This window comes from Aotus nancymaae, unplaced genomic scaffold (assembly GCF_030222135.1).
Source record: "Aotus nancymaae isolate 86718 unplaced genomic scaffold, 86718_ANA_hifiasm-v0.15.2.pri h1tg000007l, whole genome shotgun sequence".
Classification (NCBI taxonomy): domain Eukaryota; kingdom Metazoa; phylum Chordata; class Mammalia; order Primates; family Aotidae; genus Aotus; species Aotus nancymaae.
The window spans coordinates 21,848,009-21,870,048 of NW_026988418.1; the positions used below are offsets into that span (position 1 = coordinate 21,848,009).

Below are 22,040 nucleotides of genomic sequence, written 5' to 3' on the forward strand. Positions count from 1 at the left end.
AACTCCAAGAAATATATAACCCACCAAGACTGAATAATAAAAAAATAGAAAATTTGAACAGATCTGTAACTAATGGGATTGAATCAATAATAAAAAAAACCTCCCAACAAAGAAAAGCCCAGAACCAGATGACTTCACTGGTGAATCCTACCAAAAACACTTGAAGAATTAATGTCAATCACTCTCAAGCTCTTTCAAAAAATTGAGGAGGGAACACTTCCAAACTTATTCTATGAGGCCAGCATTAACCTGATACCTATGCCAAAGACACTACAAAAAAAAAAATTACAGGCCAATATCCCTGATGAACATAAATGCAAAAATTCTTAACAAAATACTAGCAAACCAAATTCAAGAGCACATTAAAAGGATCACACCTTATGACCAAGGAGATTTTTTTTCTTGGTAATCAAGAATGGTTCAACACACAAAAATCAATTAATGTATTAATGTGATACACCACATTAACAGAATAAAAAAAAAATCACATGATCATCTCTATAAATGCAGAAAAAGCACTTGACAAAATTAAACACCCTTTCATGATAAAAACTCTCGAATACTAGAAATAGAAAAAAAATATCTCAACATAATTATGGTTATATATGAAAAGTCCACAGCTAGCATCACACTTCATAGTGAAAAACAAAAATGTTTTCCTCTAAGCACAGGAACAAGGCAAGGATGTCCAATCTTGCCACTTCTATTCAACATAGCACTGGAAGTCCTAGCCAGGGCAATTAGGCAAGAGAAAGAAATAAAAGGCATTGAAATCAGAAAGAAACAAGTAAAATGATTTATCTTTTCAGATGATATAATCTTATAAGTAGAAAACTAAAGACGCCCCACACACAAAAACCCTGCTAGAACTAACAAAGTCAATAAAGTTAGGATACAAAAATCAGCATACAAAAATCAGTTATGTTCTACACACTAACAATAAACTATCCAAACAGGAAATTAAGAAAACATTCCACTTACAAAAACATTAAAAAGAATAAAATATTTACTAAACCAAACTAAGGAGGTGAAAGCCTTATACACTAAAAACTATTTTTAAAAACTGATGAAAGAAATTAAAGACAACTCCCATAAATGGAAAGATATCCCATGTTCATGGATTTTAAGACTTAATATTGTTAAAATATCCATACTACCCAAGGTGATCTACAGATTCAATGAGATCTCTATGAAAATTCCATTGGCATTTTTCTTATAGAAACAGAAAAAACAATCCTAAAATTCATATGGAATCACAACTGACCCAAAATAGCCAAAGCAATCTTAAAGATGAGGAAGAATAGAGGCGTCATGCTTCCTGATTTCAAAATATATTACAGAGCTACAGTAATTCAAACAGTATTTGCATAAAGACCACCATTCAATCAATGGAAAAGAACAGAGAACACGAAGTTAAGCCCACACAAATACAGATCTTTAACAAGGCTACCAAAAATACACAATGGGAGGCCAGGCATGGTGGCTCATATCTGTGATCCCAGTACTTTAGGAGGCTGAGGCACATGGATTGCATGAGACCAGGAGTCCAAGACCAACCTGGACAACATGGTGAAACTGTCTCTACAAAAAATCAGCCAGGTGTGGTGGTACATGCCTGTGGACCAGGAGGTTGAGGTGGGAAGATCACCTGAGCCTGGGAAGTCAAGGCTGCATTAAGCCATGATCATGCCCTGTACCCCAGCCTGGATGACAGAGCAAAACCCTACTCAAAAACACACACACACACATACACACAAACACACACACACCCTTCACAATGAAGAAACGCAGTTTCTTCAACAAACGGTGCAAGAAAAACTGAATATCCACGTGCAAAAGAATGAAAGTGGACCCTTATCTTACACTACATACAAAAACCCACTAAAAATGGACTAAAGATGTAAACGTAAGATCTAAAACTATAAAATTCCTAGAGGAAAATATGACGGAAAAGTTTCATGACTTTGGTCTTGGCAATGATTTTGTGAATATGACACCAAAAGCACAGAAAACGAAAGGCAAAAATAGACGAGTGGAACTACATCAAACCAAAAAGCTCTGCATAGTAAAGGAAACAGAGTGAAAAGGCTATCTATGGGATGGGAAAAACCATTTGTATACCAAATATCTAATAAAGAGTTAATTTCTAAAATATATAAGGAATTTCTACAACTCAATAGCAAAAAAACTAAAAACCCAATCTAAAAATGGGCAAAGCAAGAAAAGATCCAAGATGGCCAAATAGGAACAGCTCTGGATTGCAGTTCCCCATGAAAACGCAGAGGGTGAGTGATCACATTTCCAAATGAATTTTTACTGCCCACAGACCAGGAGATTCCTGGGCAGAAAAGCACCACGAGTCTCCAGCATGGCTGTTTTAGCCGGCACAGCGGGTCTCTGCACAAAAACTCACACAAATCTGGGTGCAGTTTCACTGGTGCCCGGGAGACAGAGTTGCCCATTGAACTGAAAAAAAGGGGGCTGCAACAGGGAGCCAGGTGATCTGGCTCGGCCGGTCCCACTCCCACAAAGACCAGCAATCTGAAATGCTCTAGACTGAGAGTTTCACAGCAAGCACAGCTGGACACGGGACAGTCCAGCTCTACGGGGGGAAGGGCATCCAACATTACCAAGGCAGTCCACCACTACCGAGGCAGTCCGCCATTACCGAGGAGTCCACCATTGTTGAGGCAATCCACCGTTACTGAGGCAGTCTGCCGTTACAGAGACAGTCCGCCATTACTGATGCAGACTGCCATTACCGAGGTAGTTCTAACTATTCCTCTATAAACAAAACTGCAAGGAAGTTCACACAGCAGCTGGGCAGAGCCCACGGCAGCTCAGCAACGCCTCTGCTGGCAGACTGTGACTAGGCTACCTCCTTGCTGGGCAGGGCATCCCTGAAAAAAGGCAACAGCTCATCAGGAACTTATAAATAAAGCCCCAACTTCCCAGGACAGAGGATCTGGGAAAAAAGGTGTTTATGAGTTCCGCTGCAGCAGACTTAAACGTACCTGCCCAGCAGCTCTGAATGGAACAACGGAGCTCACAGCTCAGCACTTGAGCTCCTATAAGGGAGAGACTGTCTCCTCAAGCAGCTCCCCATCCCCCATATATCCAAAGAGACACCTCATAAAGGAGAGCTCAGGCTGACATCTGGCAGGTATCCTTCTGGGACAAAAATAACAGAATAAGAAACTGGCAGCAACCCTTAGTGCTCTGCAGCTGCTGCAGGCGATCCCCAGGCAAGCAGGGTCTGGAGTGGACCTCCATTAGTCCTATAGCAGAGGGACCTGACTGTTAGAAGGAAAACTAAAAAACAGAAAGAAATAATTTCAACATCAACAAAAAGGATGTCCACTCAGAGATCTCATCTGAAAGTCAACTACAAAGACCACAGGTAAATAAATCCACAAAGATGGGAAAACACCAGCGCAAAAAGGATGAAAACACCCAAAACCAGAATGCCTCTCCTCCTCCAAGGGATCATAACTCCTCGCCAGCAAGGGAACAAGGCTGGATGGAGAATGAGTCCAATGAATTGACAGAAACAGACTTTAGAAGGTGGGTAATAACAAACTTCTCTGAGCTAAAAGAACAGGTTCTAACCCAATGCAAAGAAACTAAGAACCTTGAAAAAAGGTTTGACGAAATGCTAACGAGAATCAACAGCCTGGAGAGGAATATAGATGAATTGATGGAGCTGAAAAACACAACACGAGAACTTCGTGAAGCATACACAACTTTCAATAGCCAAATCGACCAAGCAAAAGAAAGGATATCAGAGATTGAAGATCGACTCAATGAAATAAAATAAGAAGGCAAGATTAGAGAAAAAAAGAGTAAAAAGAAATGAACAAAGCCTCCAAGAAATATGGGATTATGTGAAAAGACCTAATCTACGTTTGATAGGTGTACCTGAATGTGACGGAGAGAATGAATCCAAGCTGGAAAACACTCTTCAGGGTATTATCCAGGAGAACTTCCCCAACCTAGCAAGGCAGGCCAATATTCAAGTCCAGGAAATACAGAGAACACCACAAAAATATTCCTCAAGAAGAGCAACCCCAAGGCACATAATTGTCAGATTCACCAGGGTTGAAATGAAGGAAAAAATGCTAAGGGCAGCCAGAGAAAAAGGTCAGGTTACCCACAAAGGGAAATCCATCAGACTTACAGCAGATCTCTCGGCAGAAACCCAACAAGCCAGAAGAGAGTGGAGGCCAACATTCAACATCCTTAAAGGAAAGAACTTTCAGCCTAGAATTTCATATCCAGGCAAACTAAGCTTCATAAGCAAAGGAGAAATAAAATCCTTTATGAACAAGCAATTGCTGAGAGATTTCATCACCACCAGGCCTGCCTTACAAGAGCTCCTGAAAGAATCACTAAACACAGAAAGGAACAACCAGCACCAGCCACTCCAGAAATGTACCAAATGGTAAAGAGCATTGACACAGTGAAGAAACTGCATCAACTAATGCGCAAAACAACCAGCTAGTATCAAAATGGCAGGATCAAATTCACACATAACAATATTAACCTTAAATGTAAATGGGTTAAATTCCACAATCAAAAGACACAGACTGGAAAATTGGATAAAAAGTCAAAACCCGTCGGTGTGCTGTATCCGGGAAACCCATCTCACATGCAAGGATACACATAGGCTCAAAATAAAGGGATGAAGGAAGATTTACTAAGCAAATAGAAAGCAAAAAAAGCAGGAGTTGCAATCCTAGTATCTGATAAAATAGATTTTAACCAACAAAGATCAAAAGAGAAAAAGAAGGGCATTACATAATGGTAAAAGGATCAACGCAACAAGAAGAGCTAACGATCCTAAATATATACGCACCCAATAAAGGAGCACCCAGATACATAAGGCAAGTTCTTAAAGACTTACAAAGAGACTTAGACTCCCACACAATAATAGTGGGAGACTTCAACACACCATTGTCAATATTAGACAGATCAATGAGACAGAAAATTAACAAGGATATCCAGGACTTGAACTCAGATCTGGACCAAGTAAACCTAATAGACATCTACAGAACTCTTCACCACAAATCCACAGAATATACATTCTTCTCAGCACCACATCACACTTACTCTAAAACTGACCATATAATTGGAAGTAAATCACTCCTCAGCAAATGCAAAAGAACGGAAATCACAACAGTCTCTCAGACCGCAGTGCAATCAAATTAGAACTCAGGATTAAGAAACTTACTTGGAACCGCACAACTACATGGAAACTGAACAACTGGCTCTTGAATGTTGACTGGATAAACAATGAAATGAAGGCAGAAATAAAGATGTTTTTCGAAACCAATGAGAATGAAGACACAACGTACCAGAATCTCTGGGACACATTTTAAGTAGTGTCTAGAGGAAAATTTATAGCAATAAATGCCCACATGAGAAGCAAGGAAAGATCTAAAATTGACACCCTATCATCAAAATTGAAAGAGCTAGAGGAGCAAGATCAGAAACACTCAAAAGGTAGCAGGAGACAAGAAATAACTAAGATCAGGGCAGAACTGAAGGAGATAGAGCCACAAAAAACCCTTCAAAAAATCAATAAATCCAGGAGCTCGTTTTTTGAAAAGATCAACAAAATAGACAGACCACCAGCCAGATTAATAAAAAGAAAAGAGAGAAGAATCAAATAGATGCAATAGAAAATGATAAAGGGGATATCACCACAGATTCCACAGAAATACAAACCACCATCAGCGATTACTACAAACAAGTCTATGCACATAAACCAGTAAACCTGGAAGAAATGGATAAATTCCTGGACACCTGCACCCTCCCAAGCCTAAACCAGGAAGAAGTTGAAACCCTAAATAGACCAATAACAAGGGCTGAAGTGGAGGCAGCACTTAATAGCCTACCAACCAAAAGAAGCCCAGGTCCAGATGGGTTCACAGTCAAATTCTACCAGACGTGCAAACGGTTTCCTTCTAAAACTATTCCAAACAATCCAAAAAGAGGGAATCCTTCCCAAATCATTTTATGAGACAAACATCATCCTGATACCAAAATCCAGGACAGACTCAACAAGAAAAGAAAACTTCAGGCCAATATCCATGATGAACATTGATGCAAAACTCTTCCATAAAATACCGGCAAACCAATTGCAACAGCACATCAAAAAGCTTACCCATCACGATCAAGTAGGCTTCATCCCAGGGATGCAAGGCTGGTTCAACATACGCAAGTTTATAAACGTAATTCACCACATAAACAGAATGAAAGACAAAAACCACATGATTATCTCAATAGATGCAGAGAAGACCTTTGACAAAATTCTACAGCCCTTTATGCTAAAAACTATCAATAAACTAGGTGTCAACGGAACGTATCTCAAAATAATAAAAGCTATTTACAACAAACCCACAGCCAGTATTATACTGAATGGGCAAAAACTGGAAGCATTCCCTTTGAAATCTGGCACTAGACAAGGATGCCCTCTCTCACCACTCCTATTCAATATAGTATTGGAAATTCTAGCCAGAGCAATCAGGCAAGAAAAATAAATAAAGAGTATTCAATTAGCAAAGGAAGAAGTCAAACTGTCTCTATTTGCAGATGACATGATTGTATATTTAGAAGACCCCATTGTCTCTGCTCAAAATCTCCTGAAACCGATAAACAACTTGAGCAGTCTCAGGATACAAAATCAATGTGCAAAAATCACAAGCATTCCTATACACCAATAACAAACTCAAAGAGAGCCAAATCAAGAACGAACTGCCATTCACGATTGCTACAAAGAGAATAAAATACCTAGGAATACAACTAACAAAGGGTGTAAAGGACCTCTTTAAGGAGAACTATGAACCACTGCTCAAGGAAATAAGAGAGGACCCAAATAGATGGAAAAACATTCCATGCTCATGGTTAGGAAGAATCAATATCGTGAAAATGGCCATACGGCCCATAGTAATTTATAGATTCAACACTATCCCCATCAAGCTACCTATGACCCTCTTCACAGAACTGAAAAAAAATGACCTTAAACTTCATATGGAACCAAAAGAGAGCCTGCAGAGCCAAGACAATCCTAAATAAAAAGAACAAAGATGGAGGCATCACACTACCTGACTTTAAACTACACTACAAGGCTACAGTAATCAAAACAGCATGGTACTGGTACCAAAACAGAGATATAGACCAATGGAACAGAACAGAGGCCTCAGAGGCAACGCCACAGATCTACAACCATCTGATCTTTGACAAACCTGACAAAAACAAGCAATGGGGAAAGGATTTCCTGTTTCATAAATGGTGTTGGGAAAACTGCCTAGCCATGTGCAGAAAGCAGAAACTAGACTCCTTCCTGACACCTTATAGTATAATTAACTCCAGATGGATTAAAGACTTAAACATAAGACCTAACACCATAAAAGCCCTAGAAGAAAACCTAGGCAAAACCATTCAGGACATAGGCAGAGGCAAGGATTGCATGATTAAAACACCAAAAGCATTGGCAACAAAAGCCAAAATAGACAAATGGGATCTAATTAAACTCCAGAGCTTCTGTACAGCAACAGAAACAATCATTAGAGTGAACTGGCAACCAACAGAATGGGAAAACATCTTCACAATCTACCCATCTGACAAAGGGCTAATATCCAGGATCTACAAAGAACTGAAACAGATTTACAAGAAAAAAACAAGCCCATTCAAAAGTGGGTGAAGGATATGAACAGACACTTTACAAAAGAAGACATTGAGGCCAACAAACATATGAAAAAATGCTCATCATCACTGGTCATTAGAGAAATGCAACTCAAAACCACATTGAGATACGATCTCACACCAGTTAGAATGGCGATCATTAAAAAATCTGGAGACAACAGATGCTGGAGAGGATGTGGAGAAATAGGAAGACTTTTACACTGTTGGTGGGAGTGTAAATTAGTTCAACCATTGTGGAAGACAGTGTGGCAATTCCTCAAGGACCTAGAAACAGAAATTCCATTTGACCCAGCAATCTCATTACTGGGTATATATCTAAAGGATTACAAATCATTCTATTATAAAACCACATGCACACATATGTTCACTGAAGCACTGTTTACAATAGCAAAGACTTGGAACCAACCCAAATGCCCATCAATGATAGACTAGACAGGGAAAATGTGGCACATATACACCACAGAATACTATGCAGCCATAAAAAATGAGTTTGTGTCCTCTGTAGGGACATGCATGAACCTGGAAACCATCATTCTCAGCAAACTGACACAAGAACAGAAAATCAAACACTCATAGGTGGGTGCTGAAGAATGAAAACACATGGACACAGGGAGGGGAGCATCACACACTGAGGTCTGTTGGGGGGGATTAGGGGAGGGACAGTGAGGGGTAGGGAGTTGGGGAGGGATAACATGGGCAGAAATGAGGGATATAGGTGATGGGGATGGAGGCAGCAAACCACATTGCCATGTATGTACCTATGCAACAATCCTGTATGTTCTTCACATGTACCCCAGAACCTATTTTTTTTTTTTAAATGGGCAAAGGACCTGAATAGACATTTCTTCAAAAAAGACATTCAAAAATAGGTAACAGATATTAGAAAAAATGTTCAATATCGCTAGTCATCAGGGAAACGCAAACCAAAGTCACAGTGAAATATCACCTCACACCTGTTAGGATGTCTATTATTTTAAAAAAAAAAAAAAAGAGGTAAGTATTGGCAAGGATGTGAAGAAACTGGAACTCTTATCCTCTGTCAGTGAGAATATAAAATGGTGTGGCCTTTATGAAAAACAGTATGAATATTACTAAAAAATTTTTTTAAAAGAATTACCATTATTATTCAGTAATCCCACTTCTGGATATTTACCCAAGAGTTGAAGTCAGGGTCTCAAAGGGATTTGCATCCACATTCATTGCAGCATTATTCACAATAGCCCAGATGTGGAAACAACCTCAATGTTCATCAGTGAATGACCAGATTAAGAAAATGTGGTATAAACATACATTGAAATATTGTTCGGCCTTAAAAAAGAAGAAAATCCTGTCAGATGCAACAATATGTGTAAACCTTGAGGACACTAAGCTAAGTAAAACAAGCCAGCCACAAATGGACAAATGCTACATGATTCCACTTACAAGTGGTATGTATCTAAAGTAGCAAGCTTGTAGAAACAGAGAACAGAATAGTTTGTCAGAGACTGGAAGTAGGAGGAAATGAGGAGTTGCTATTCAATGGATATAAAGTCTCCATTATGCAAAATGAATAAGATCTAGAGATCTGATATACAACATGTGCCTATAGTTAAGTACATATTGTACAATCAAAAATTTAAGAGGGTAGATCTCATGTTAAATGTTCTTACTAAAAAGAAAAAAAGTAACAATGTTAGACCAAAATAAAGATATTTTTAAAATAAATATTCAATGCATCAAAAGTCTAATTCATTTGCTTCAAGAAAATTACTGAAGAAAACTAAGAACTTACTAAGCAACTGATATGGTTTGGCTGTGTCCCCACCCAAATCTTGTTAACAATTGTAATCCAAATTGTAATTCCCATGTGTTGAGAGAGGGACCTGGTAGGAGGTGAGTGGATTATAAGGGCAGTTCCCCCATGCTGTTCTTGTGATAGTGGGTGAGTTCTCATGGGATCTGACGGTTTTATAAGGCAGTTTTCCCTACTCTTACCTACTGTCTCTCCTGCCATCGTGTAAGATGTACCTGCTTCGTCTTCCACTATGATGCTAAGTTTCCTGAGGCTTCCCCAAACATGCAGAACTGTGAGTCAATTAAACCTCTTTCCTTTATAAATTATCCAGTCTTGGGTATTTCTTTACAGCAGTGTGAAAATGAACTAATACAGCAACAAATTCAGAGTAACTCACTGCTTCAATAAAATTACTTAGGTGAACTAAGTAACTTATTAAGCAACTCTTAAGTACATGAAGAAAGAAATTAGGCTCTAGATAACTTTTCCTTCTTAAAACAGAATAAATAACGGCTACCATTGGCCAGAGAAACATAAGAAAATATGTGTCAGTGAAATACTTTGGCCCTAGAATATTTCTTGAGACAGTAAACTAAGATAATGGGAAGACTACAGGTTTTAGAACCAGAAATATCTGAGTTCAAAATACCAATTATTTTATTTATTAACAGTCATTTATATGACACTACATGTCAGGCACTAAGTGTATTACAAATATTAACACATGATAGTAACTCATTTAATCCTCCCAATAACCTCATGAGGTAACTACCGTTATGACTCTCTCTTTACAGATTAGATGAGGAAACCAAGATCCATGGTGACTACATAACTTGACAAAGCTCACAAAGTCAGTAAGTGACAGAGCCATAATTTGAACCTAAGTAGTTTGGTGACAGAGTTTGTGCCCCTGGGTCAATAATTTAGTCTCTAGGAGTCTCAGATTCATCTGTAAAACTAAATTAAAGCAGTGAATTATCAAGCTAAAATGTGGTAATTCTTACAAAACAGTCAGCCAGTCCAGGACTCAGAACATAGTTGACACTATTTCTACCTTTCCTTTCCCCTGGTGAGCGATCGGAGGCCTATGGTAATGGCAAGATGCTATGTTTGGCCCTAAGTGATGATGTCATGAATTTACAAGAAGGTTCTAGTACAATCCAGAGTAGAATATAAATGTATATGAATATGCATTAAGGAACATGTTAATTGAGAATTTGCTACTATTAAATTAGAAACTCAGTGGGATATGATATTCTTAAAGAGTACAGCAATATAAAAATTATTCTTTTAATTTCAACATTTCCCAATGCCAAAGCAACAGTAGAGAAATATGTATAAATAGATCTAGATCAAGTAAAAGCCTAACTTAACTGTTACCTGTAGCCAACATTTTCATTAGAAATGCAAAGATGAAAAGTATCTCTGAGTTGTGCTGTCTATATTCATTAGACGCTCCAACAAAGCTGTTAGCCATCACCCCCTCAAGAGGTAAATCCTGACACAACGAATCTGAATCTTTTTTTAGGAAACCACTGACACCCTACACTCATCCCAGTCAGTGTGGCATCCTCTCCTGTATTCCACATAGACATGTGACAGGTAAAATAATCATCTGAGGCAATACTACAAAGGATTATGGCAGGGGGAGTTGGGCTCCTACAGCTAGAAAAATACACCGAGGCTGTTATAAGAGGTGCCAAAACAGATATAAAAATGATCATTATTTTAGAGGCAATACCGCAGAAAGCCAAAATTATTTCCAGCAGGTAAAAATAAGAAAGTTCCCTTTCAGAAATTAATGTTCTTCCACCATGGGAGGGGAAAATCTTACTCTCTGTGAGAGCTTTGCCAAGTTACTTAACTTTTCCATTGCTCAGTTTTACCCATACCACAAGGTTGTTATGAAGATCAAATAATGAACACATGTAATACACTCAGGACAGTGCTCAGCACATTAAAAATGTTATCATTATACACAACCATCATTATTGTCATCATCTACCAGAAACTAGTTCATTTCAGTCTCACATACTTCCATAGGTTCATCATTTTCCAATATTGCTGATGGCATCACTTCTTAAAGCTCATTTTATTTTGTAACCCATCTAGTCTCTAAACAATATTTTTCTAGTTAATAATTTAAAACTGCTCTTTTCCAACTAAATGCAACATAATCTTGAGATAATCTCAGCTAAGCCATTCTCAGTATTTGCCAATCCCTCACACTAGAGAAAACTTATCAAAAATATTTTATGTGCTCCAACATAGAAATGAAAGATATTTGTTGTTCATTTAATTTTAATTTTTTGCTCAATTTTTTGCATCTTTTGATTGCCAGCATGTCAGTTAACCAATCAATATAATAAATTAAGTTTTCATGTTACTTTTTTCCCTCTATCTTAGGTAAAGTTTTATCATAAGACTGAACAGCTCAAATTATAGCAATGAAAAATCATATGAATACACAAAAGCCTGTCTCATTTCTCCGGGTAATAAAATTAAGTTCAAAATAATATATGTATTATGAAAGCTACTTTACAACGTATCTATTAAATAAGATGGTCTCATTACTTACTGGTTCTTTTCTTTCTTAAAAGAATCATTAAGCAAAGAACCTAAAACAGTAACCCAAATGAAACACAAAGATAGTCTGCTGTGATGAAAGCTCAGAATACCAACCTGAAAAACAAAAACTAAGGCTCTTCCTACTAACTAGGTATAGGATATTAGATAAATCACTTCACATCTTTGGACTCTGGTTTTCTTATCTGTAAAATGAGAACGTAGATTAAATTAGCTCCAATTTTCCTTCCTGTCTAAAAGTCTATGATTCTATAATTTACTATTTTAAATAAAGTTTAGAATTTGAAATTTTCTCATTTCTGTGATGAAAAGTAGATTTTGCTTATTACCTAATGCCCTCACTAGATGGTGCTATTGGCAAAGTTATCTTGGGCTACTTGAAGAAACCAGCAGGCTATGTTTCCCAAAAGGGCCACTTAACAGGCTTTGGGGATTACTCCCAGTGAGTGCTTTCCAAGCCACTATAGAATATTTATTACCCCTGTTCCTCTCCCATTAAACACCCTAATTCCCCACACCACCCCAATCACTGTGACAATCAAAAACAATCATACACGATGTCATCCTAGAAGGCTACCCCAATTCAGAACCACTAAAAGAAAATCAATTTTCTTTTTCAAACTTAAGAAATTGTCATGAAAAAACTAAAACTGATAGCTTAGTTGCTTGTGAAATTTTTTAAAAGTAATTTCTATAATGACTATAAAGTGTCAAAAGCTCTTTACAGTGACAAATAAATATTCAGACCCCCAAAAATCAAATGCTTAACAGGACATCTTTTGTCAGCTGATAAACGAACAGCTCGTTATTCTATGCTTAATTTATATGTCGGCCCTACCAGTTATTACTAACTCTATATTAATCATTCTGATAATTTATATAATGATAAATGCTTTCCAAATGAAAAATTAAAAGTACTCCTATAAAAATGTAAATATGCAAAATAAAATCACTCATAGCCAATAGCAGAGGAGCAGCAGAGAACCCTAGAAAGTGGGCTATCTACTTTGAAAGAGGCTTCATGAGTAACATACTGAGATATATTTTATAGATAGAATTGCCAAGACTTGATGAAAAAATTAAACGTAAATGATAAAGAAGGAAGAACTAAGGAGGACTCCAGGATTTTTCCCAAAGCAACTGAATAGAGGGTAGTGTATTTATTGAGAAAAGGAAGACCAGAAGAAAAACACGTGAGAAGAAATTAAGAATTTAATATTGAACATACTGGGTTTGAGATACTGTACTTGTGAAATAAAGAGGAGATAGCAGTCATCTGAAGATAAATGATTAAAAGACGGGAGCTCTATGAATTTTGACTATATTAAGTATATGAGACAGGTCCAAGTACTGTTCCTATCCTATAGATGAGGAAAGTTGAAGCACAAAAAGAATAAATAACTTGATAATAATCACACAGCTAGTACTCTCTCTAGAGCAGATTCTCAAACTTAGGCAGTACAGTTCCAGAGTTCATGCATTATCTCACATTTATTGTTTGCTTCTTTGGCAATTGATTAATCACTCCACACTACAGAGACCCCAGAAAGGTATAGTATTTGACATCCAAGAAAGAAGCGTGGAGGTATAAGGTTTGTTAACAGAGAATTTTTAAAAGTCTCCACAGTGAATGGGAAAACCCTACTCCCTTTTCCACTGCCAATCCTCAAACAATGACAAACCAATGTTTTTTGCTTGTTTTTTATTTTTCACTTTTGTGGGCACTTAGCAGTTAATAAATTTATGAATTACATGAGCTATTTTGATATAGGCATGAAATGTACAGTAATCACATCAGGGTAAATGGGATATCCAACAGCCAGTTTTTACAGAATTCATCTGCAGACATTTAAATGACCACAGAGAAAAGGCCAATATATATTCTATGGGAAGGTTCCCCAAAGAAAGAGCTAGATCACTGTCCTATAATCTCACAGTAGAGCTCATCATCCCAGCCTATGCAAACTCAGCTCAGGCTCTGAATGAGTAAAGATATCTGCTATGCTCTAAGTGACCACTGGACTACAGGGAGAATCCTTCTGATGGAAAAAATATACATATATCATTCAGAGCCAACAGAACCGTCTATATGAAATATCCAGCATTCAATCAAAAATAAGCAACCAAGCCAAGAAACAAGACCAAAGGCAAAAACAGACAAGAGAAACAGACCCAGAGATAATACAGATAATAGAGTTAACATGAATTTTTTTTAAAAATATGATTAACATATTCAAAAAATATAAACAAACATATGACAAAAATGGAGAATTTCTCCAGAGATTTGAAATTTATAAAAGAGAATCAAAGGGATATTCTAGAATGAAAAGACAAAGTAACTAAAATTTAAAACTCAAATATGAATTTAATGTAGAACAAATACAGCTAAAAATAAGCTTCATGAACTTCAAGACAGGTAGTGGAAAACATACATGCTGATACATGGGCAGTCAGAGGTTAAGTGATTAGCTTACTACACATTCTCACTCATAAGTGGGAGCTAAACATTGACTCCACATGGACACAAAGATGAGAAAAGACATTGGAGACTACTAGAAGGAGGAGGGCAAGAGAGGAGCAAGGGTTGAAAAACCACCTATTGGGTACTATGCTCACTACCTGGGGGACAGGATCATTTGTATACCAAACCTCAGCAACAAGCAATTTACCCATGTAATAGACCTGCACATGTACCCTGAAACCTAAAAGTTGAAAACAAAATAAAATAAAATTGCAAGTCACAGAATCAAATAAAATATTTGCAAGACACATATCTGACAAAGAACTTGTACCTAGCACATACGTGAAAAACTCTTACAACTCAAGAATAAGAACACAAACATCTTTGCCCAATTTGAAAATGGGAAAAATATCTGAGAAGGTAATTCACAAAGGAATATAAACGAAGAGCCAATAGACACATAAAAATGTTCCGCATTATAATTATAAATAAGAAATACAAATTAAATAGACTAACTTTTCCCCCAAAAAGGCAAAGATAAAAACAACAACAATGTTCTGCTTACAAGAGATACACACGTAAGAACATAGAAAGTTTAAACATAAGTGAATATTAAAGATTTACCATCCAAGCACTAACTGTAAAAAAGCTGAAATAACAATACTTAAAGAAAAAAGTGGACATTAGACAATAAGTATTACTAGAGACAGTGATTTTATATTGAGAAAAGGATCAATCTCTAGGAAAATCTAACAATCCTAAGTATGTATACTAAAGATACTTTTAAGATGTACAAGGCAAAAATTAGTAGCACTAAAAGGAAAAAAAGAAAAATCTACAACCATAGCAAAATATTAACAAACCTCTCTTGGTAACTACAAAAAAAGGAAAAAAATTCAGCAAGAACATAGAAGATCTGAAACAACAAAATCAACAAACTTGAAAAACCTGACATCTACAGGCCACTGCACCCACAATGGCAGGATTCACTTTCAAGTGCACATCATTTCAACAAAATTGATCACATACTGAGCCACAAAGCAAGATCCAACAATTTTCAAAGGATTCCAATCATTCAGTGTACTATCCAATCAGAGTGTAATTAAGCTAGAAATCAAAAACAAAAGTTAACTTTAAAATCATCAAATGTTCAAAAACTAAGCCATATACTTCTAAATAACCCATGGGTCAAGGAAGAAACCACAGTGAAAACAAGAATACATTTTAAACCGAAGAAAAAATAACATATCACCACTTGCAACATGACAAGTAAAGATGCTCTCAGAGGAAAACATATGGCCTTAAATGTATGTACTAGAAAAAAAAACAAGAGTTTAAAACAAATGATGGTACTATTCATCTTAAGTTAGGGAAAGAACAACATATGAAACCCAAAAAAGAGGCCGGGTGTGGTGGCTCACACCTGTAATCCAAACACTTTGGAGGCCAAGGCGGGCGGATCACCTGAGGTAGGGAGTTCCAGCCTGACCAACATGGTGAAACCCCGTCTTTAAAAAAAAAAGAAACCCAAAAAAGGAATGCAGAATAATGAAGAAAAAAAAAAAAAAAAAAAAAAAAATGGAAACTTACATAACAGAAAACAATTATATAATAGAGAAAATAGGAAAACCCAAAAGATGGTTTTGAAAAGATTAATGAAAGTGATAAACTCTAGCAAAAAAAGACAAGACACAGATAACCAATATTAACAAAAGGGACATTTAAAAGATATATGTAAAATGCAGGTATTCTTCAGACATTAAAATATAATAATAATATTAAAACAACTTTATGCCAATAATTTTGAAAATTTAAACAAAAATTCCTAGAAAAACTACAAACACTGACACAAGAAATAGAAAAACCTGAATAGTTCTTTATCTATGAAAGAGACCAAGGTCATAATTAAAGACAAACTCACAGAGAAATCTTTAGGCCCATATGGCTTTACCCAGGAATTCTCCAAACATTTAAAAAGTAAATACAGCTAACCTGACAAAAACTCTTCTGGAGTAGAGAAAATGAAGAACACTCCCTAATCAATTTTATGAGGCCAGCATAACTTTGATTCCAAAACCTGACAGGACATTACAAGAAAAGAAAATTCTAGGCCACTATCTCCTGTGGACATAGAGGTAACATTCTAAACTAAGCATTAAATCAATCCTAGCAATATATCAAAGGCTAATTGACAAAATTGAGTTTATTTCTCCAAAAATGCAACTTAACTTTAAAAAAAATTAATGTAATTTGCCATATTAACAGATTAAAGAAGAAAAATCATATAATCATTTCAATAAATGTAGAAAAGGCAGGGAGAGGGAGAATATCAGGAAGAATAGATAATGGATGCAGGGTTTAATACCTACGTGATCTGTGCAGCAAACTACCATGGCACACGTTTATCTATATAACAGACCTGCACATCTGCACATGTACCCTGGAACTTAAAAGTTGAAGAAAAAAATGTAGAAAATGCATTTGATAAAATTTAATATACATACATAATTTTTAAAAATCTTAGGGTATTAGAAATGGAAGAGAAACTCTTTTGATAAAAAGTATCTTTAAAAAGCTTAAAACAAACATCGTAATGGTGAAATACTGAATGCTTTATTTCCCCTAAGATCAGGAAGAAACAAAGTTGCCCACCACTGACTTTGTACTCAAGTTTCTCACTATTGCAATAAGGCAAAAAGAAAAAAAAAGAAAGTACAGTTGACCCTTGAACAACACAGAGGTTATAGGCACTGACCCCTCTGTGCAGTCAAAAATCCACATATAACAAAAACCTAACTACTAATAGCCTACTGTTGACCTTGCCAGTAACACAGTACATTAACATGTTTTGTATATGTGTTACTGTATTCTTACAATAAAGCTAGAGAAAATAAAATGTTATTAAGAAAGCCATAAGGAAGAGAAAATATATTTACTATTCATTAAGTAGAAGTGGACCATCATGTCTCCATCCTTGTCTTCACATTGAGTAGACTGAGAAGGAAAAGGAGAGTTGGTCTTGTGGTCTCAGAGGTGGCAGAGGTAGAATGGGAGACAGAAGAGGCAGGCACATTTAGTGTAACTTAATGGAAATACTTTGTAATTTCTGTCATAAAATAAGTCAAAAGTAGTCATGAATAATCAGAATCCTTCTGCTAGATTGTCTAATGTCAATCTGTTTTCTGACACTACTATGTCTTTTTTACCTGGCACTATTTTGGAAGCACTCATCTCCATCAAGTCACTATCTGCTGTTAATTCCTCTAATACGGTGCCTATTAGCTCTTGAATTTCTCCAAGATCTGTATCTTGAAACCCTTCCCTCCCCACCTTTTTTGCCATATCCATAATCTTTTCATCATTTCCTTGATTGGCTCTGTGTAGTCACACACAACATCTGGACAGTTTGCTTCATCAACGATTTATTATTTTAGGTTTGATGGCTTTCATGGCTTTTTCTATAACAATGATGGAATCTTAAATGGTGTAATCCTTACAGACTTTCGTGATGTTCTATCGGGGTTCCCTTCCACAGCACTGACAATCTTTTCCATAAATTACCCTGTTGTAATGACCCTTAAAGGTCCTTATGGCCCTCTGATCAGAGACTTAATTAGGAATGCTATGTTTTGGGGCAAGCAGACCACTTAGATGCTTTCAGTGTTGAACTCATGGGGTTCTAGGTGGCCAGAGGCATTGAGAATGTAAGAAGAAATGGCAGCCCTTACTTGCAAGATGCTTCTTGACTTTAGAACAAAGCATGGATGGAACCAATCCAGAAAAAGTGTTCTCATTGTGTCACAGGCCTTTTTCTTATACAACCAAAAGACTAGCAGCTGGTATAATCTTTTTCCTTAGAGGCTCAGGGGTACCAGCTTTATAGATTAGAAAAGTACTTAGAAATCCAACTCCATTTCCGCAGAGTTAGCATATCCCTTTCCACCTTAAATCTTGATGCTCACTTCTCTTCCTTACTAATAAATGTCCTTTGTGGCATTATCTTTTTTCTAGAATAGGACACTTTCGTCTGCATTTAAAACCTTTTCAGGCAGATATTCTTTCTTCTCAATGATTTTCTTAAAGCATCTGGAAACACACCTGTTGCCTCTTGGTCAGCAGAAGCTGCTTCTCCTGTTATCTTGACATTTTCAAGTCAAATCTCTAAAACTATCAAACCATCCTTCGCTGTCATTAAATTCTCCAGCTTTAGATCTTGCATCTTCCCTTTGTTTTAAGTTTTAATGTAGTGACTTTGCTTTTTCTTCAATCATATTAGAGTCTATATACAAGCCTTTCTTACAGCAATCCTGCACCCACATAAAAGGTACATTTTCTACACAAGATAGAGACTTTTGCAAAAAGTGCAAGGTTTTCATGCTTGCTGGCATAACTGCAGCTATGGCTTCACAAATTTTCTTTTCTTTTATTCAATGGTCCTTACTCTGGATTCATTTATTTTGAAATGGCAGGCAACCACAGCTGCAGAGCTTAACCTATAGTATATACCAAGCAACTCAACTTTTTCTTGTAATGTCATGAGTTTACTTCTTAGAAGCATTTCCAGTATCACTAGCAGCAACTCATATGGATTATTCAAGGTGTTTACAGTATTGCACTAAACACGATGAAAAATATGCAAGAGTTGCAAGAGACCATTTACTGAGATACTCAATTTATTGGAAAGAAAGCTGCTCATATGGAGATGATTAGCATCTCATGGTGTTTTAAGCAGATATTCACAACACTTGAGATCACTGCAATAGCAACAGGAAGTAAATACAAAATTATAAGAGCAGTGCAATAGGTACTACAGTTAACACTATGCAGTTATGATTTAATACTGCATATTTACACTTGTTTACATTTCTCCCAACTGCAAATGGCACTATGTATGGTCCGTGTATGCACACCTTTTGATAAATTTTCATAAAAGATTTGTATTTTATGGTAGCAAATTATAAAATACAAGAATATATACATGTATTTTATGCATTCATGACATACCTTTTTCTTAACTTTTTCAATATTTCTAGGCTACATGGTTCATCTGTTTTTTCAAATTGTTGCAAATTTCCAAAAAACTTTCCAATATATTTATTGAAAAAAATCCTGTGTATAAGTGGATCTACACAGCTTAAAAACATGCTGTTCAAGAGTCAACTGTATACAGATTGGAAAGGAAGAAATAAAGGTTGTTGGGTACCAGGACAGTTATAAAAGTCAATTGTATTTTTTTTTAAAAGCAGTTTACTTTAAAAAAGGACACTATTTATCATGACATCAAACGCTTAGCAATAAACCTAACAAAAGATGTGTAATTCCTACATACAAAAAAAATTTCAAAACATCGAGAAAAATTAAACATCTCAACAAATGGGAAGATATATCATATTCATGGATGGGAAGAATCAACACTATAGACACTAGTCAAGTATCCCCAAATTAATGTAGAAATGCAATGTAATTCCAATAAAAAAATCATGTGTTTTTCTATGCATGTATAATTTAATAAGCTGTTCCTAAAATGTATACAGAAATGCAAAGGTACATAGTCAAATCAATTCTGCAGAACAACACTAGAGGACAGAAGCTTCAGGTTATAGTGATAATATGGTTATTGGCTGAAACATAAACAATAGGCAATGGAACAGAATAGTGCATCTAGAAAAGTACCCCATATATACTTCCACCTTTATGACAAAGAGACACTGAAGTCTGATGAAAAAAAGATGACTTTTTCAATGAACAGTGCTGCGTCTATTAGCTATCCATATGGGGAAAAAAAGATGTTGCCCTCTTCTTCACATTATATATTTAAAAAATAATAGTAAAGTTTCTTAGAAATAAAGCAGGAATAACTTACTGAGATAAACAAAGATTTCCTAACCAGAACACAGAACACACTTAACATACAGGGAAATTTTGACAGACTGCAGTACATTAAAATTAGGAAATTCAGCCAGGCACAGTGGCTCACACCTGTAATCCCAGCACTTTGGGAGGCTGGGGCAGGCGTATCACAAGGTCAAGAGATTGAGACCATCCTGGCCAACGTGGCGAAACCCTGTCTCCACTAAAAATACAAAAATTAGCTGGGCTAATGCCTATAGTCCCAGCTACTTGGGAGGCTGAGGCAAGAGAATCGCTTGAACCCAGGAGGTGGAGGTTGCAGTGATCCGAAATCACACCATTGCACTCCAGCCTGGGTGACGGAGACTCCATCTCAAAAAAAAAAAAAGAAAATTAGGAAATTATTGATACAGACATTCTGTGGCCCTCTTATTTGGGAACTTCTCAGTGTATGCAGTCTGATAATTCCCTTAACCATATTTATTTAATATTTAAAGAACTGCTTTTGCTTTTGTGAAGGAGCAATACCTTGATTTATGAAATTAAATCCATAAAACTTACGAAAGATTCAAATAAAATGGTTAATAGTTTTAATAACTACCAGCAACATAACAAAGGATCAAATAAAATTTGAATTTAATATGAGAAGTGGCATTGTTTTCACTCATGTTTTAAAATGCAGTTTTGCTTTTTTAAAATGCAGTGTATCTTAAATGCTACACTCAAGTTATCACAGGTGATTAAAAATAGCTGCCAGGTGCCCTGAGTAGACGGGAGCAAAACTTAAATAAAAGTAAAGGCCCAGAGGTGCTCTCTATGGCTAGCAAAAAAAAGCCATCTGCCACAACAAAAATAACCTAAATGTCTAGTTCTTCTACTGTTTATTTAAATGGCAGAAACTAAGTTTGCTTAGCCAAGATCATAGCTACAACAGGATTAAGCTATCTTCAAGTGGGGGAAAACTACCTATCATCTTGTTTACTCAAAAAGCCTCCTTACGGAGGTTGCGGTGAGCCGAGATCGCGCCATTGCACTCCAGCCTGGGTAACAAGAGCGAAACTCTGTCTCAAAAAAAAAAAAAGCCTCCTTAGGGCATAGGTTGCAGTGAGCCAAGATATCACACCACTGCACTCCAGCCTGGGCGACAGAGTGAGACGCTGCCTCAAAAAAAAAAAAAAAAAAAAAAAGCCTCCTTAGATCAGAGAAGCAAGAAGTAAAACACTGGAGTACTCAAGTAAAATAAAGATAGCTTTCCAGAGGGCACAAATGTTAAAAGGCCAGAGGGGATAACACATTACATAACCAAATGTTTTAAATTTTCAATTTATATGTTTCATGTCTATAATCAAAAAATGTACACATGCAAAAAATTATTTCCAATTAAAAAAACTTTCTTTTAATAGAACCTAAAAATTACTATAATCTTATGGATTCTGTCTAAGGCATAATACAGTTTCATATATAGAAGAGAATTGAGTACCTTCAGTTATACATTCTTTCAAGGTCCATAATCTTTCAAATTTCTAGATTAACAGAAATTACATAAAGGGTTAATACAGTCCAACTCTTAATTCTCTGCTCATGCCAAGCATCATTAAAATAACACACATTTATCTTTTAGCCTGTGAAGGGCACTGTGTATTCTCAACTACAAAACACTTT

At 36.3% G+C, this 22,040-nt stretch overlaps 1 protein-coding gene and 1 long non-coding RNA gene across 6 annotated transcripts in view; both read right to left on the bottom strand.

Moving 5' to 3' along the window:
- OMA1 (OMA1 zinc metallopeptidase) overlaps positions 1 to 22,040 on the bottom strand; it is a 65,170-nt gene that overhangs the window by 22,769 nt on the left and 20,361 nt on the right. The window lies entirely within an intron of this gene.
- Positions 8,866 to 22,034, bottom strand: LOC105710399 (uncharacterized). The gene is made up of 3 exons (XR_001105776.3): positions 17,465 to 22,034; positions 12,164 to 12,252; positions 8,866 to 9,015 (listed from the first exon to the last, which is right to left on the bottom strand). It is a non-coding gene; the product is annotated as an uncharacterized LOC105710399 (long non-coding RNA).